General features: G+C 42.9%; 1 long non-coding RNA gene across 1 annotated transcript; it reads left to right on the forward strand.

Moving 5' to 3' along the window:
- The first annotated feature begins 5,308 nt into the window (after nt 1–5,308).
- On the forward strand, nt 5,309–15,029 carry LOC114815150. Its single transcript, XR_003762926.2, has 3 exons — nt 5,309–5,431; nt 10,765–10,829; nt 14,427–15,029. It is a non-coding gene; the product is annotated as an uncharacterized LOC114815150 (long non-coding RNA).
- Nucleotides 15,030–18,143: the final 3,114 nt, after the last annotated feature.

The raw sequence follows: 18,143 nt of genomic DNA on the forward strand, positions 1-18,143 counted from the left end.
TCCAGAGTGCTGTGACTTGCCCAAGGTCACCCAACAGGCAGATGGCAGAGCTGGGATTAGAACTCAAGTCCTCTGACTCCCGAGCCCATGCTTTTTCCACTATACCAAGCTGCTTATCCACTTCCCCAAGGAACAGGAGCTGTTTTTAATTTCCACCTGTGCATTCTCTCCCAACATTTAGTACAGTGCTCTGCATAGAGTAAGCACTTAGTAAACACTATTACTACTGTTTGCCTGGATAAATTAAACAGTAAGCAGTCTCATTCTTTTATCTGGGTTGTAAGCAAAATATTAAACCTACCAAGTATGACTACATTCAACTAGCACCACACCACCAAACTGAAGAGACTTCTTGCAATTTTTGTAATTTTCCTGGAATGTGATTGAATCTCCATTTTCTGCCCTATCCCATTTTCTCTATCTGGGAGGTACACTGGATAGATAATAATAATGGCATTAGTTAAGTGCTTGCATGTTCCAAGCACTGTACTAAACCCTGGAGTGGATACAAGATCATCAAGTCCCTCATGGGACTCACAGTCAAAGTAGGAGGAGATTAGCACAGAGACTGAATGTCTTTATCTCACTTTTCCTGGAAAAGCAAAAAACTCTGGATTACCACAAGGTTTTTAACAGAAAAAGTCCCATATTACTGATATTTTATTGAGAATCCTTAGTAATTTCCTGAAATCTAGGACAGTATTCTAATTCTGGAGAAATGCCCCAGAATGTCATTCAGGTGCTGTTCACAGCCGCCTCCACCTCCTTCCTTCAAACCAAACACAAGCAACATTGTTAAAGAATCACACACACACACACGCACACACCATCCCCGATATCCCCCCTTCTCCCTCTACTTTAAAAGCCAAATTCAAACCAATAAGTAGACAGCTCCAGGATCTTTTTTTGAAAGGAAGAAAATAAAACAAACACTGATTTTATATGAATCTCTCTCCTCCTCCTTCTCCTTTTCCCCAGGCTCATAAAATCCTCTGAATACCCCAGGCTCATAAAATCCTCTGAATTCCAGAATGACCTCATTTTGGAGGCAAAAATTCTGAAGTAAGAAGTTAAGGATCTATAGAGGATTCTCTTTAGCTCCTTGTGGGCAGGGAACATTTCTACCAACTCTTTTGCATTTTACTTTCCCAAGCACATAGTGTGCTGCTCTGCACATAGTAAGCACTCAGTGAATACTACTGATTGTCTGATTGACTCTATTTCTATCATAGATGTTTACTTGAATCAACCTGCCTGTCTTCTTTATGGACCAAGGTCTGCAAGTAGGCCTGGAACCCTAAAAGCCATCCAAATGTTTTTTCTCTCTCTCTCTATGCCACCCTTAATTTGATTTCAAAAGCCACGTTCTCCAGACCTGGGAAGCTTCATAAGAGATATGATAAGATTTCTAAGGGCAAACACCACAGCAGTTTATAATGATTATAATAAAAAGAAAGATAATAATAACAATAGGAATGATATCTCTCTTGGGTCTGACCATCCCCTCGGGATCGGGGTACTCGTGCAAAATCGCAACTCACTCACAGGTGCATCATCTATGGAAAGCCCCAGTTTGAAACAGAGAGAACATCAGCAGAACTATAATTCTCCCCACACATCCCCCAGCCTTTTGCCCTTCTGGGGCTATACCCACATGCCTGAAGTGAGCGAGGCGACATCCCTCACACCCTGGTTGCTAGATCTAGTTTTCACCAAGCCGAAACCTGCACGATCTCTGAGAACTGTCAGGCACCAAGAGTCTAGGCACAGTATATTTGCGGCCTTCACTGTTGCATGTCAGACACTCCCCAGCCCATCCTCACTGCTGCAAACCACACCAGACCCTCGACTTCAAACTCGTTTATACCCAAACGATCAATCGTATTTATTGAGAGCTCAGTGGGTGCAGAGCACTCTACTAAGCACTTGGGAGAGTACAATACAACAATATAACAGACATATTCCTTACCCACAACAAGCTTACAATCTAAAGGCAGAGACGTGGATGGTAATATAAATAAATAATTGAATATTGACCATGTACAGAAGTGCTTGGGTGCTGGGATGGGGAGACGAATAAAGGGAGCATGTCAGGGTGATATAGAAGGGAGAGGAAGAAAAGGAAAAGAGGGCTTAGTCAGGGAAGGCCTCTTCATAAGGCTTTGAAGGTGGGGAGAGTATTTGTCTGTTAGATATGAAGGGGGAGGTTTGGCTATGAAGAGGGAGGATGTTCCAGGCCAGAGGAAGGACGTGGGCAAGCGGTCGGCTTAGTAACTTCACCTACCGCCTTATTTCAAGCCACGAGTGATCATTCCTTTCCCCTGCTAAGAATGGCAGTGACAAACCACAAATCCTATTTGCCACTACTGGGACCGAAAGATAACTGCTGCTACCAAGGCTGCATTCAGGGACAGATTTGTGAGCTGAGGCATTAAATCCACCCCCTCATTCCTTCTCAGATGCCAAAAAGGAGACAAAACCTCCAGAAGAGTCATCTCCATGGGTGTCATAACACATTCCTTGCCCAGTAACAAATTAATACTGAGTCTATTTTTATTTAATCTTTATCATTCCCAGTGGTGAAAGAGTAGGGACAATTTTGAGGAAGTGGTGGTATGGGTTTGTGTGTGTGTGTGTGTGTGTGTGTGTGTGTGTGCATGCGTGTGCCTTTTAATTGAAATACCAAACTTTGGCTCTAAAGTAGCCCTCTCATTAGTGAGGAGAGAGGGAACCCAAAGAGGAAAGGACCAGAGCAGTTCAGCCACTAACCTTTTCTCTAAATGGCTCAAATAATAGCTCCAATTCTGGTGTTCCTAGAGAGATTTCTCCCTGCTGGAGAGCCCTGGTTTAAGAGACTGATTGTGACACATTTAGGCTCTAATAGCCCTTTGGGTTTTTTCATATTGCAGTTTATTACTATCACCCCAAATCCTTCTTTCATAATATTGCCCAGGACATTCCCACAAACCGTTAGAAAGTATTTTAGGCTACATATTTCAATAACAGTAAAACCCCCTTTTTTGTTGTTTCAGCTTTGCCGTTTGCAAAGCGACAGTTTACATTGACTTAGCAGTGGAAGACCCTTGTTCTTACAGGGTTCATTATAATAATATTTGTATTTGTTTCACGAGGGGCATAAAACACAAAAAGTTGAAAAGTGAACAGATAAATCTGTCTTCTTTGAGACTTTTTTCCATTGTAGTGCCGAGGTGAATAGTTGAAGCATTTAGAGATGTTCCTTTTCCATCTGCCCTGTGAGGAAGGGTGACTTTGAAAAGGACCCAGGAATGAGGTACCCAGATGGAATCTTTTGTGTAAAATGTTGACCACCAACTAAATCCTGAAGACCACTCCCAAGAATCACTTCAAAAGCTTAACAAAGAGCAATCATGATAATAATTATGGTACTTGTTAAGTGCTGGAGTTAATCCATTACTTGGAGCAAAGCACAAGTTAATCAGGTTGGACACAGTCCCTGTCCCACATTGGCTCACAGTCTTAATCCCCATTTTCAGAGGTAGCCAAGGTCCTGAAAAGTTAAGTGACTTGCCCAAGTTCACAGCAGACATGTGGCAAAGCTGGGATTAGAACCCAGGTCCTTCTGATTCCCAGGTCCCTCCATTAAATCAAGCTGCTTTCCTGACTTAATGACTTAAAATTGTAAATAGGCCTTGGAATTCTAAAACAAAAATGATGTTCCTAGTTAGGGTGTTAATTCCAGAGATCAATCCAATTACTTCATCTGTTTTTGGCCATTAGGCGCTATTTTAGCCACTTGGCAAATATCAACTTGATTTTGCTGTTTTTCCCTATTTACTGAGTGTGTATGATTGTCTTTATTTCTCTCTCTCTTTCTCAGACAACCCTCATCATGAGTTGGTTGAGGAGAGATGGGAAGAAGTATTGGCTGGCTGTACCAGGAGGAATTTATATGAGGATGGCCACTCCTTATGGCTGCTGGCTCACTGCCTGGGCCCATTTCCAATAATAATACTAATTATCATTATTGTGGTATTTGTTAAGGACTTACATTTGTTAAGCACTGTGCTAAACACTGGGGTAGTTATAGTGCAATCAGATCAGACCCAATCCCCCGTCCCAGGTTAAGGGAGAGGGATTTTCCTCTCCAAAAATTCCATTTTTGCAGATGAGGAATCTGAGGCACAGAGAGGTCAAGTGACTTGCTCCAGGTCACACAGCAGGTCTGTTCTCTTTCCGTGAGGCCATGCTGCTTTTTTGGGCAGTGTCCTTAAATACACTATCAAAATAAGGATGGTGTGTTCAAGATGTCATACGGACAGGGAATGGGTCTGCTAATTCTGTTACATTGTACTCTCCCAAGTACTTAGTACAGTACTCTACACTTAGTATGAACTCAAGAAATACCACTGATTGATTAATGTGCTCAGGAGAAGTCAAGATGGGAGATTCTTCTGCCAGACTTGTAGCCTCTCCTGGACCCACCCTCCCACCACAAATTTGATTTGTGTGGCATAAATAAGTTGCTTTGCTCAAGTCACAGAGTCCATTTGTCCTAGAGAAGCCATTATCCCTTCAATTTAGACATCCCCCAACTTGGGGGGAGTCAAAAAGAGGAGCAGAAGGTTTCTTCTCTCTTGCCTGGAAAGACTATGTGGTTATGGTCTACCCATACTTGGACAACAGAATCAGGTCTCTGAGTTGTATTGAAAACATCCCTTAGAGCTAGAAAATATAATTATTCTCCCCACTTTTCAGAAAAAAAGAACTGAGGCCCATGGAATTTATGACATAACTTTTCCCCTAGCAGCTGGTGGGATGCAGATGAAATTAAGCTTAAACTCCAACCTCCAAGTCCAGTTTTGTTATTCAGTACCTAATGTGATCAAGTTAGGGCTAACCTAAAACCTCAAAACTTGTCTTGGTGTGCTTATTTGTGGAGAAAGACAGACAGAGAGAAGGAGGAAGAGAGAGAGAAAGAGAAAGAAGAGAGTTGTCCTTCATATTCAAAGATACCACTGACAGTGAAATTCATGTGACCGAAAAGGCAACTATGGCAATTGAGTCCAAGTTTTCAGCCGGGATGCAGCATTGTTTGAAGCTCTGCTATACTGTATCCTTAAAATGTTTCCTCTGTCCTCCTCGCTTTCAGTTTCCCCATTCTAGCTCACCATACAGCAGCTGCTCGGGTATCCTACAACCCCCCATTCTTCTCACGTGGCCCTTTTGGGAGCCTAGTACAGACCACACACACACATTTCGCAATGGGCTATATCCCCGGCCGCCTACTTGCTCATTGCACCCTGTGCCCCAGTGGAAACATGACTGGCAGGGACGAGAGAGAGTGTGAGTGGAACTGTGCAAACCACTAGCACTACAATCAATTCCTCTGCACAGGTTCTTAGTCCTGAGGTCTCATCATCCTGGGCCCCACCCACACAGCTGTGCTCAGGTGAGCTACCCTTCAGTGCTAAGGAACTGACTTCATTATTATTATTATTATCATTATTATTATTTATTATTATGGTATTTGTTGAGCTCTTACTGTGTGTCAAGCACATTTCATCCCAAGACGTGGCTTTGTGGGATCCTGTCCTGCCATTTGATTTTGAGTAGAGCCCAGGAGTGACCCTGATGGAATTACCTATGTAGTCGGATGTGGCGTCGGTTGGGGGAATCCAGGATTCAGAGTCGAAGAGAAGTTCATACAGCACTATGGCTCTGTAGACCTAGGGTCTGGTCTGGAATCTGATACCACGGTGCTGCCTTACTCTGACAGTCTCCCGAAGGATGTGCTGACTTTCTTGTTTCAATTTTCAACTTCCTTGTCTATCACTGTTTCTTTGAGAGTGTGCTGACACTGACATATGTGGCTAGTCATTGCTATTGGTCTTTGCCACTAGCTACTCGTCCCTTGCTCTTATGCTACCGACAGCAGCAGCGGCAGCAGCAGCAGCCAGTTCCCACTCTGCCTGGGTTCTCCAGGATGTCAACATGTCTTTCAGATCTCAACTCCACCCATTAACTTCCAAGTCCATCCAAATTCCTCTCAGGAAGGCGGGGCAGCTAGAGAATCTGGAAAATTATATGCTGGGGTGGAGAGAGAGGGTGGTTAGGGGACTTCCCACCTGTTGGCCCCCATTGCAGCGTGGCTCAGTGGAAAGAGCCTGGGCTTGGGAGTCAGAGGTCATGGGTTCTAATCCCAACTCAGCCACCTATCAGCTGTGTGACTTTGGGCAAGTCACTTAACTTCTCTGGCCCTCACTTACCTCATTTGTAAAATGGGGATTCAGACTGTGAGCCCCACATGTGACAGCCTGATTACCCTGTATCTACCCCAGCGCTTAGAACAGTGCTCGGCACATAGTAAGCGCTTAACAAATACCAACTTTTTTTTAGACTGTCATTCAACCAATCGAAGGTATTTACTGAACTTTTACTCGGTACAAAGCACTGCAAAAAACACGTGAAAGAGTAAAAAAGAATGAGTAGACGTGATCTCTGTACTTCGAGATCTTAGCCCAGCAGAGGATACTGGCACAAGAATAAATTACAGATAGAGGAAGCGATTGAGTTTAAAGATAATGTACATAAGTTTCCTGGGGAGTGAGAGAAGATTTAAGTGAATAAGTGACTCTTCAGTGGGGGAAACATGGTGAAGGAGATGAGCTATTAGCAAGGGAAGGCTTCCTGGAGGAGCTGTGATTTCAGTAGGGCTTTGAAGATGGGGAGAGTAGTGGTTTGACAGATGTGAAGGGGAAGGGAGTTACAGGCAGGATGGAGGATGTGACGAAGAGGTCGACAGAGAAAGATGAGAGTGCGGCACAGTGTGTAGATTGGAATTAGAAGAGCAAAGTGTGCAGGTTGGGTTGCACTGGGAGAGGAGCGAGAAGTAGGGAACCGGAGCTGGTTGAGTGTCTTAAAGCCAATGGTCAGTAATTGCTGTTTGTTGTGGGGAGGGATGAGTTCTCACATCTCTTAGGACTACCACCAATTATGGTAGATCTCAAAGTGACAGAACATGAGTGAAGTCATGCTCCTGACTTTGGTCTAAAACTGCCACTAGATCCAACTCTGCTTTTTTGCTCTTAATATCAACTTTCAGAAAGGTCATACAACTGGAATGAGTCAAGCAATTTTGTGCAGAGTTCTAATTCTAAACAAGGGTTGATTTGAAAGGAAAGTGAGGTGGGTGCAAGCAGAAATGCAAGGCTCTGGACACATAAAGTGAATGGAAAGCGGAGTGGCTTAGTGGAAAGAGCACGGGCTTGGGAGTCAAAGGACGTGGGTTCTAATCCCAGCTCCACCACTTGTCTTCTCTGTGACCTTGGGCAAGCCACTTAACTTATCCGTGCCTCAGTTACCTCATCTGTAAAATGGGGATTAAGACTGAGCTCCATGTGGGACAACCTGATTACCTGCATCTACTCCAGCACTTAGAAAAGTGCTTGGCTTATAGTTCATGCTTAACAAATACCTTAATAATAATAATTATTATTATTAAAGACTGGAGAAGCTGGATGGTGAACTGCCAGGTCCAAAGAGCCTGGGCTCAACAGCGACAAGTCCTGACACAGCTCAATCCACTGATTCTAAGTAGAGCATCTTTATATGCTTTAATCAATAATTTACTGAGTGCTTCCTGTGTGCAGAACACTGTACTAACCTCTTGGCACTGTATTAGCCACATGGGAAAGTACAATGCAACAGAGTTGGTAGACAAGATTCTTGCCCACAGGGAGCTAACAATGAGAATTAAGTTAATAACAATAATAATAATGCTGGTATTTGTTAAGCGCTTACTATGTGCCAAGCACTTTTCTAAGCACTGGGGAAGATACAAAATAATCAGGTTGTCTGCATGGGGCTCAAAGTCTTCATCCCCATTTTACAGATGAGGTAATTGAGGCCCAGAGAAGTGAAGTGATTTGCCCATGGTCACATAGCTGACAAGCAGTGGAGTCAGGATTAGAACCCATGATCTCTGACTCCCAAGCCTGGGGTCTTTCCACTAAGCCATGCTGCTTCTAAGTGCTTAGTACAGTGCTCTGCCCACAGAAAGCACTCAATAAATACAACCGATTGATTTTTTTTTGGTATTTGTTAAACGCTTACTATGGGTCAAACACTGTTCTAAGGGCTGGGGTAAATACAAGTAGGTTGATAGATTAATTGAAGTCCTCTAGACTGTGAACTCTTTGTGGGCAGGAATGTTACTGTTTATTGTTGTTTTGTACTTTCCCAAGCGCTCAGTACAGTGGTCTGCACACGGTAAGCTCTTAATAAATGACTGACTGAATGAATAAATGAATGATGTTCTTCATACATGAAGATGGAGATATTTCCTGTGCCCAATTTTCCACTGTAGTAATAAGTGGTAACATTTACTGAGTACCCACTGGGTAAAATGCACTGTACTAGTTGCTTGGGCAGTATAGAATAACAAAGTTGCATGTTTCCTGCCCAGAGTGAGCTTACACGGAAACGAGGCAACAAACATAAGAACATTTACACCTAAAGGGGTCAAAAATAAAGAAATTGAGAAGTCACAAATGCATGAGTTCAAGAAGAGTGAAAATCAGTTTGTAAATGCTAGAATAACTTATATATCAGTTTACAAAACAGTTTGCTTCTCTTCAAAAATGATTTTCCATCCTTGACATACTTTACAGAGCCAGAATATTAGTTCAACCTAATTGCTGTGAAAAGGAATCATTCGAAGCTCCACATTTCAGAGTTTCAATATGATTAAAATTCTAGGGTTCCTAGAGTCTGAACCTATGGTCCCCTGGAAACCTACAAGGTCTAGGTGCATGAAGTTGATCCACATAAATACGATGGTTTTCAAAAGGTAGTTTGACTTCAAGAGCCAAAAGCCAAACCACTGCTAAGCATGACTAATGTGACAGCTCTAAACTCGCAGAATTAATTAAATTGTCCAAGCTAATTTAGAGGCCAGCAGTCGGGGACGATGGAGCCTTGTTTTGAATCAGCCATTCATTTGTTATGGGATTCTGAACCAGTGAACTCCTAATGTTTCCATGTACATATTTGGAAAACAGGGCCAAAAAGCCTATGGTTACAATAAGCAACACTGAGGATGCTAGAACTTTTCATTTATTCATTCATTCAATCGTATTTATTAAGTGCTTACTGTGTGCAGAGTACTGTATTAAGCACTTGGGAAAGTACAATACAGCATTAAAGAGTGAGCTCACAGTCTAGAGGGCGGGAGGCAGATGTCAATAAAAACAAACAGACATCAATATATATAAATAAAATTACAGATATATACATAAGTGCTGTAGGGCAGCGAGAAGGGGGAGAAGCAAAGGGAGCAAGTCAGGGCGACGCAAAAAGGAATGGGAGATGAGGAAAAGTGGGGCTTAGTTTGGAAAGGCCTCTTGGAGGAGATGTGCCTTCAGTAAGGCTTTGAAGGGAGTGGAGAATAATTGTCTGATGGATTTCAGGAGGGAGGGCGTTCCAGGTCAGAAGTAGGATGCAGGCCAGGGGTCAGTAAGACAAGTGAGAACTTTGACTTGCTCCCATGAAATGTTCCACAGAAATGCTTTCTCCTCAAACAGAATTCTGCCAGGAGGCAGCTGGGATGGTTTTCATCCCAGAGAAGCAGCATGGCTCAGTGGAAAGAGCACGGGCTTTGGAGTCAGAGGTCATGAGTTCAAATCCCGGCTCTGCCACTTGTCAGCTGTGTGACTGTGGGCAAGTCACTTAACTTCTCTGGGCCTCAGTTACCTCATCTGTAAAATGGGGATTAAGACTGTGAGCCCCATGTGGGATAACCTGATTCCCCTATGTCTACCCCAGCGCTTAGAACAGTGCTCGGCACATAGTAAGCGCTTAACAAATACCAACATTATTATTATTTTCATGGAACAGTCACTTAATGGACCTATCTCGTGAGCTATATACAGTTTGCAGAGATCACAGGTCTGGGTACGCTGCATTCAGGCACTCAGGACTGAATTCCAACCACAAAGCAAATAAGAAAACAAAAATCATGAAGTGATCTAACCAACGAAAGCTTTTCTCCGGGTTGCAGAAACTTTCATATTTTAGGTGATTTCTTAAATCAAGCAGAACTAATTATGGGCTGTCCCCACCTACCAGAAGCACGCGGTCTCTGTTCACACTTCTCATGTTCAGTTCCTGTCCTCACCTTGTTTTTCCTTTTTCTGAGACGTGGTTGAACTCAACCCATATATGTTTCCCCAGAGGCAAAGATTTTTCTCTCTCACTTGTAAATTGTCCCACACACACATTGCAAAAAGGTATTTCAGGAGCGCTTTTTCTTTTTTTAAACTACATAAAACCACATTTGTTCATTTTGAAAGAATGTTTTAATAATTTTCTCTAGATCACGTCATGGTTGAAATAAACTCCCCTAATAGACAGTTGGTGATTACAAGAGTGAAACTCAGATGTAACCTGAAAATTTGGATTTTTTTTTTTTTTACTGTTTTATCCACAAGTTTATAAATTAAAAGTATGGGCTGTGGGGAAAAAGAGTAAAATTGAATGACCTTGTAGTCACTTCCCCTCAGAGGTAGAAATTTAGAATGGCTCCACTCCATGGGCGTGACATGCGTGACATGCGTGGCTAAGTGTCACAATTTCTAAAATGGCTGCAGGTGTGCCCAGCTTCCTCCCAGCAGTAAAATGCTGGGGATTCAGGTGGCAGTCTGGCCTCCCCTGTGGTTTGAAAATGGGAAATTAGGAAAATATTTTTAAATCATGTTTCAAGCAAGTGCTTTGATATTGCCTCAGGTTGATTCAAGATGAAGGGCTCCTGTTTACAGAAGCCTCCGTTTGGAAGTTTACAAACACTGCAGGTGAGATTTTTGGTTCTCTGACTCTTTTTGTTTTTCCAAGTTAATGATTTTGCTGCCAGCTCATTGCCTACAAATTTAAAAGGCAGTAAAAATGTTCCTTTCGGTGAGGGACAAGGGGTTCCCAACCATCAACAGTGCATCTCTAGACTGTGAGCACATTGTGGGCAAGGAATACTCCCTCCTACTTAGACTCAGAGCCCCTTGTTTAACAGGAACTGTGTTGACCCGATTGTCTTGTATCTACCCCTGCATTTAATACAGAGCATGGCATATGGGTAGGACTTAACAAGTACTGTTAAAAAGGGGGCAGATTTAGGGGGCAGGAGGAGACTGCATTATACAGGGGAGAGGGTGGGAGGAAACTTCCCAGGCTCACTGACAGAGTGTGGAAAGCCAAGTCTGTTGGCCAAAGCAGGGCTGGGCTAGGAGGGCTTCTCTCCTGATCCGGTTTAGTCCAGCTGAGCCTGGACTAGTTGCTGCTTCCTTTTTTGGGGGGCAGGATACAGACACACTGAAATGCCCCCTTTCTTTAGTTGTCTCTTCAATTGTGACTGGTGTGCGTTCGTTTTCTTTGAACTTGTGTCTCTCAAGGTCAGATTCCTCTGAGACTGGCCAACGGGTGTCCCATGCCCACTAAGGTTTTAGTAACCTTGCTTCTCCACAGTTCATTCATTCATTCAGTAGTATTTATTGAGCGCTTACTATGTGCAGGGCACTGTGCTAAGCACTTGGAATGTATAATTCAGCAACAGATAGACAATCCCTGCCCAATAATGGGCTCACAGTCTAAGCACCTCCTGCCTTCCCCTTCCATAGAATCTTTCTGAGAAAGGGAGATGGGCCCAAAATAGTTCTAGACTTTCCCAAGGCCATCTCAGTCTGTTTTGGCCTCCAAGGCTCCACCCTCACTTAGAAATAATAATGATAGTGGTAACTAGTAAACACTTACTATGTGCTAAGCCCTGTGTTCAGCACAGAACTGTGATGTTGGTTTAGTATGGTATTTGCACTGTACTAAGCACTGCGGTGGATACAAGCAAATTGGGTTGGACACAGTCCCAGTCCCATATGGAGCTCACAGTCTTAATCTCCACTGAACAGATGAGGCACAGAGAGGCAAAGTGACTTGCCCGAAGTCACACAGCTGACAAATGGCAGAGTGGGGATTAGAACCCAGGTCTTTCTGACTCCCAGGCCTGTGCTCTATCCACTAGGCGACACTGCTTCTCAAGTAGAAATACCTCCCACTGCATAAGCTTCTTGTAGACGAGAATTAGATCTACAAACTCTATTATACTGTACTCTCCTAAGCACCTAGTAAAGGTCTCTGCATACAGTAAGCACTCAATAAGAATCAGCATGGCCTACTGAAAAGATCTTGGGACTGGGAGTCAGGGGACCTCAGTTCTAATCCCACCTGCACCACTTACCTGCTCTGTGTGTGACCTTGGTCAAATCACTTAACTTCTTTGAGCCTCAGTTCCCACATTTGTAAAATCAATCTTATTTATTGAGCACTTACCATGTGCAGAGCACTGTACTAAGTGTTTGGGAGTGTACAATAAATTAAAATTAGCAGACCTGTTCTCCCTTCTACTGAGCCTGCAAGACCCATGTGGGACCTGATTATCTGGAGCTACCCCAGTGCTTAGTACAATGCTCGGCATATAGTAAGTGCTTAATGAATATCACAGTTATTGTTATCATTTTTAAGACTGTGAGCCCTATGTGGGACAAGGACTGAGTCCAACCTGAGATTATCTTTATCTACCCCAGCGATTAATAGAGTACCTGGCCCATAATAAGCACTTAACAAGCACCATAAAAATCCCATATATTGATTGATTTACTGTGGGTCTGCATTGTCTGCTCGGCGGGGACAGGATTGCTGCAGAAGTAATAACAATAATAATGATAATAATAATTGTGATATTTGTTAAGCACTTACTACGTGCCAGGCCACTGTACTAAGTTCTGTGGTAAATACAAGCAAATCAAGTTGGACACAGTCCCTGTTCCACACGGGGCTCACAATCTTAATCCCCATTTAACAGATGAGATAACTGAGGCACAGAGTAATTAAGCAACTTGCGCAAGGTCACACAGTGGACAAGTGGCGGAGCCGGAATTAGAACCCAGGTCCTTCTGACTCTCAGGCCGGTGCTTTATACACTAGGCCTTGCTGCTTCTCTTTATTTCCCCACCACTGGTCTGGCCCCCCGTCCATCAAGCCAGTGACATTTTTTCCTCTCTATTAGCAAACAGGAGGAGGGAGGGCAGTCATACCCATGGTGACCTGCAGCCCTCACTCCCTCCCCTCTCCCATGCCTAACAGCTGGTATGGAAAATGGAGGCCCCTGTGGCTACAATCTTTCCCTCCTCCAGTGGCGCCTGTGATGCTTCATTTGGAGAAATTAAACTACTGTGCCCCTTATCCAGCAGGCAATCAAGGGAACATGGAGGTTCCTCATTCTTTGTCCTGTTTATTCAGAGAGGAATGTGCATCCGCAAGCCAGCAACTAAGGTCTTCATGAACCCTTGATGAGACATTAGTGTACTCCATTATGGCCTTAAAGAGAAGGATACCAAACACAGCCTATTGAGTAACCAGATTGTGTTGAACTATTGCTTCATCATTTGTATTCAGGCAAAGAGGAAGAGAACAAATCATAGTTAATAGGAGTCAACAGTAGGTTCACTAGTCCCTTAATGGAAGAGATGGGAGAAAAATAAACTTAAGGAAACGCTGCTGGATCAGGACACAAATGCTTTCTAATGCCAAAAAGTAGTAAACATTTTAAGAATCAATTGCTTGGGACTCAACTTTAAAGACATCTGGTTTCGGCCCTGCGCCTGAGCTGAAAAGTCATTTTGAGGGCAGCTTCCAGAATATTTCATGGAATCGAGAGGAGGAAGGGGAAGGATTCTGGCCTGGGAAAACTGCATTTACTTTATCTAGGCATAGAAGGGAAAAGACGAGAGCTTAAGTATTCTAGGGGAGAAAGAGTTGGGGCTAAGTAGGATTGGGTGATAGGGAAAAATGTGCATTTTAGGGCTTAAATAATAATAATAATAACTGTGGTACTTGTTAAGCATTTGCTGATCCTAACTGTGGTATTTGTTAAACGCTTACTCTTTGCCGAATATTACCCTCACCACTGAGGTAGGTACAAGATAAACAGATGGTACATAATCCCCATCCTACATGGAGCTCACAATCTAAAATGGAGGAAGAAGAGGTATTTTTATCATTATTTTACAAATGAGGAAACTAAGGTGCTGATAAATTAAGCGATTTTCCCATTGTCAAAAGCAGGACAATGGTGGAGGTGAGATTAGAACCTGGGTCCCCTTTTCTCTAGACCTCTCTGCTTCTCAGATCTCAGTCTTTTGTGGGACAGACTGCACATCTGATCTGACTTTTTGTATCCACTCCAGTGCTTAGTATATAGTAGGCACTTAATAAATACATAAGCTCATTGTGGGCAGGGAACGTGTCTACCAACTGTTATTTTTTTACATATTCAATGCTCTGCACACAGCAAGCATTCAATAAATTCATTTGATTGTTATTTCTTATTCTTCTTATCATTCCAGGAAGAGATGTTTCCTTTTGTCCTGCTGCAGAACTCTAGGAGTGCAGTCCAGTTGGAAACAATGGAAAACATTTCACTAAGAGCAGTTAACTTTGTTCACCTGAAACTCAATAAATTCCCTTCCAGGTTGCCAATTGGAGCATTACTTTTATCTAGATTCTAGAGTTGGTAAAAGTTTGGGAGAACTGAAATCAATGTTCTGGTGTTGGTTTTTATCACATCTGGAAATATAAAATACTCCATCACCAGTCAGCATTCTGGGCTGAACCCCCCTGCTTAGTTCAGTGCTCCTCCCACAGAATATGCTCAAAAAATACCACCAAATGATTGACCGAAAGAGTTCTGAACTAGAGACTGTGGGGGTTACAAAAGAATAGTGAGAGACAGTCTCTGTCCTCCAGAAGCTTGCTCTCTCATTTTAAAATGGCCAACAAAAAAAAAAGCAAAAATACAATGAAAAACACTAAACAGGGAAGAATGTAAGTATTGAAAAGATGCATAAGAGCACAAATAACAAACACAGCTACGTAATTTAAAGATGTGAATGTAAATACTACTATGTTAATGATGTCATGTTGGGAATGTATGGAATCATTTTTTCATCTGAGGATTATTTCCCAAAGACTGGTGAGCGGGAGTTTATATACATTAAGATGTGTTTGTAGTGTTTGTACAAAAATACACACCCATGTGAATCTGGCTGAAAAGACCAATTCGCTGTCAACACTCCAGGCTCCATTACGTATTGGTAAGGATATTCCTTGGCAGGCTGAGGTGTCTGCCACTTGCAGCAATGTGTTGTTTTACAGCCTGCTTCTAAGTACACAGTGTGGCTCAGTAGAAGGAGCCCAGGCTTGGGAGTCAGAGATCATGTGTTCGAATCCCGGCTCTGCCACTCGTCAGCTGTGTGACTGTGGGCAAGTCACTTAACTGCTCTGTGCCTCAGTTATCTCATCTGTAAAATGGGAATTAACTGTGAGCCTCACGCGGAACACCCTGATTACCCTGTCCCTACCCCAGCGTTTAGAACAGTGCTCTGCACATAGTAAGTGCTTAACAAATACCAACATTATTATTATTATTACACTGATCTTCACACAGCCTCACCTTGAGAATAGCTCTCCTGCCATTGCCATTTTCCAGGCTCGTCAGCGGCTGGACTACAGTGTTTAAGACTATCTTGACCTTGCCTTTAAAAGATTTCTACCACTCTTACTAATGTATGCCCCATTTCAGCTTGCCAAACATCAATCAATTACTGACATTTATTGACTGCTTACTTTTTTTTTTTTTGACAGTATTTGTTAAGTGCTTACTATGTGCCAGGCACTATACTATGGGTAGATACAAGCTCATCATGTTGGACACAATGTGTCCCACATGGGGCTGCACAGTCTTAATATCAATTTTCAGATGAGATAGCTGAGGAACAGAGAATTGAAGTGATTTGCCCAAGGTCACACAGCAGACAAGTGGTGGAGCGGAGATTAGAACTGACTCCCAAGCCCATGCTCTATCCAACAAGGCCATGCTGTTTGCTGTACACAGAGCACTGTACTAAGGGTTAGGGAGAGTGCAATACAGCAGAGCTGGTACACACCTTCCCCGACCACAATGATCCTGCTCTCATCCATTATCCTCATGTGCCTTGCCCAGTGAAGCTGTCTAGCAATGAGCATTTCCTTACTGAATATCTGACTGTATTCCAGAGGTAGCCAGACAGCTATTTGTATCCCCATGAAAGGTTGTTGTCAAAATCCTCAATGCATTTTGCAAAAACCCAACCCGTCTATTTCTCAGGGTTGCAGTCTCTCTTGTTAAAAGAAGAAAACCACTTTAGATAGTGGAATTGAGATGCATTTTAGTACATTTCAGATATACTTCCTTCCTTCTCAATGGCCACTTAAGGAAAAAGTCACTCTTTCTGTCATGATATCCTGTTCAAGAGATTTAATCCCGATTAAATAGGAATAATAGGTTGGCAGTCACCACAGCTTTGTAAAACTTTGATTTGTTACAGAGCGTGGGACTCAGTAATCTACGAACTCTTCCTGTCAATTTCCCAATGGACTTTCTAGCTTGCTTGATTGGGTTGCTTTCCATCTCTTTATCTACCTGCATATCACTGGATGGGAATCAATCATTTCATCATTCAGTGGTATTTACTGAGCTCTTGCTCTCCAAAGTGCTGTACTGAATACTTGGAAAAATAGGATGTGCACTGTCAGGGTATTTGAAAGAATGTGAGAGAAATAAAAAGATGCAATCCCTGCTCTCCAGAAGCTTCCAAAGTAACAGAAGAAACAGTCACAATAGCATTTAAAATTAAGAGGAAGAAGAGAATGCAAAGTGGGGTGAGTGAATAAATGACTTTTTAAATGTATTTAAGCGCTTAATATGTGACAGGAACTGTACTAAGTGCTGACATAGATACAGGTTGGACACAGTCCATGTCTCATATGGGGCTCACAGTCTTAATCCCATTTTACAGATGAGGCACAGAGAAGTCAAGTTACTTGCCTGAGGTCACACATTAGACAATAGTAGATTGTGTAAATCAATAAATCAATAAGCATACAAAAAGTGATTCCAAGTGCTTAAGTGCTGAGTTGCTAGCTGGGAAGATCTGGAGAGAAGAAAATTCACTAGGTAATGTTTCCTGGAGAAGAAGAAATTTCAGGAGGACTTTGAAAATGGAGCAGATAGGGTCTATGGCAGATTCGAAGGGAGAGGGAATTTCATTCTTTCATGTTTTCAACAGCATTTATGGAGTATTTTCTGTAGGTAAAACGTTATTCTCAGCTCTATGGAATAATTCAATAAAGAATAAATAAGACTTGGGCTCTGGGGGTGTGATGTTGGCATCAAGAAATTGATGGAGAGGGAGATGCCTAAAAACAAAACATGAAAAGGCCAAGCGTTCTAGAACTTTTTTTGGTATTTGTTAAGCACTTACTGTGTCAAACACTGTTCTAAGCAGTGGGCTAGGTACAATTGTCTTTCCTGCATGGTGTTCACAGTCTAAACTGGAGGGAGAACAGGTATTTAATCCCCATTTTACAATTGAGGAAACTGAGGCACAGAGAATTTAAGTGACTTACCCAAGGTCACACAGCGAGCAACTGGCAGAGCTGGAATTAGAACCTAGGACCTCTGACTTGCAGGCCCTTGCACTTTCCAATGGGCCATGCTGCTTCACAGAACACTGGGGCAAAAGGCTTATTCCCATTCTGCCTGTCCAGAGCTCAACAGTCACTACCAAAGCCCTCCCACCATCTAAAAATGGGTAGAATAGAGCTGCTGCAGCTTACCTCTTTTAATGTCCTACTGGGGCAGGGTAGGATGGCATAGTGAGGAGTGCAGCAGGGGTTCCGATGGTCTTGGCACAGCCATTCAGTGGGGTGGAAGAAGGAGGGGAGGCCCCGAGCAAAGATATGGAGGAGGGAGAGGTCAGAGCGAGGGACAGTGAGAAGCTTTATTAGGGAAGAGGACAGCACGTAGTCTGGGAAGCAATGGGTGGATAATAAGCAGGAGGAAACTAGTGGCGAGCTTAAAAGCTGATTCATTCAATAGTATTTATTGAGCACTTACTATGTGCAGAGCACTGTACTAAGCGCTTGGAATGTACTCCTGTGCCGTAGCCCCATAACCAAACAGAAAGTTGTGTTTGGGTTCTTTGTCGCCCACATCAGACTGTCTCACTGTGGGCAGGGAATGT

The sequence above is a fragment of the Ornithorhynchus anatinus genome, chromosome 11, assembly GCF_004115215.2.
Source record: "Ornithorhynchus anatinus isolate Pmale09 chromosome 11, mOrnAna1.pri.v4, whole genome shotgun sequence".
NCBI lineage: Eukaryota > Metazoa > Chordata > Mammalia > Monotremata > Ornithorhynchidae > Ornithorhynchus > Ornithorhynchus anatinus.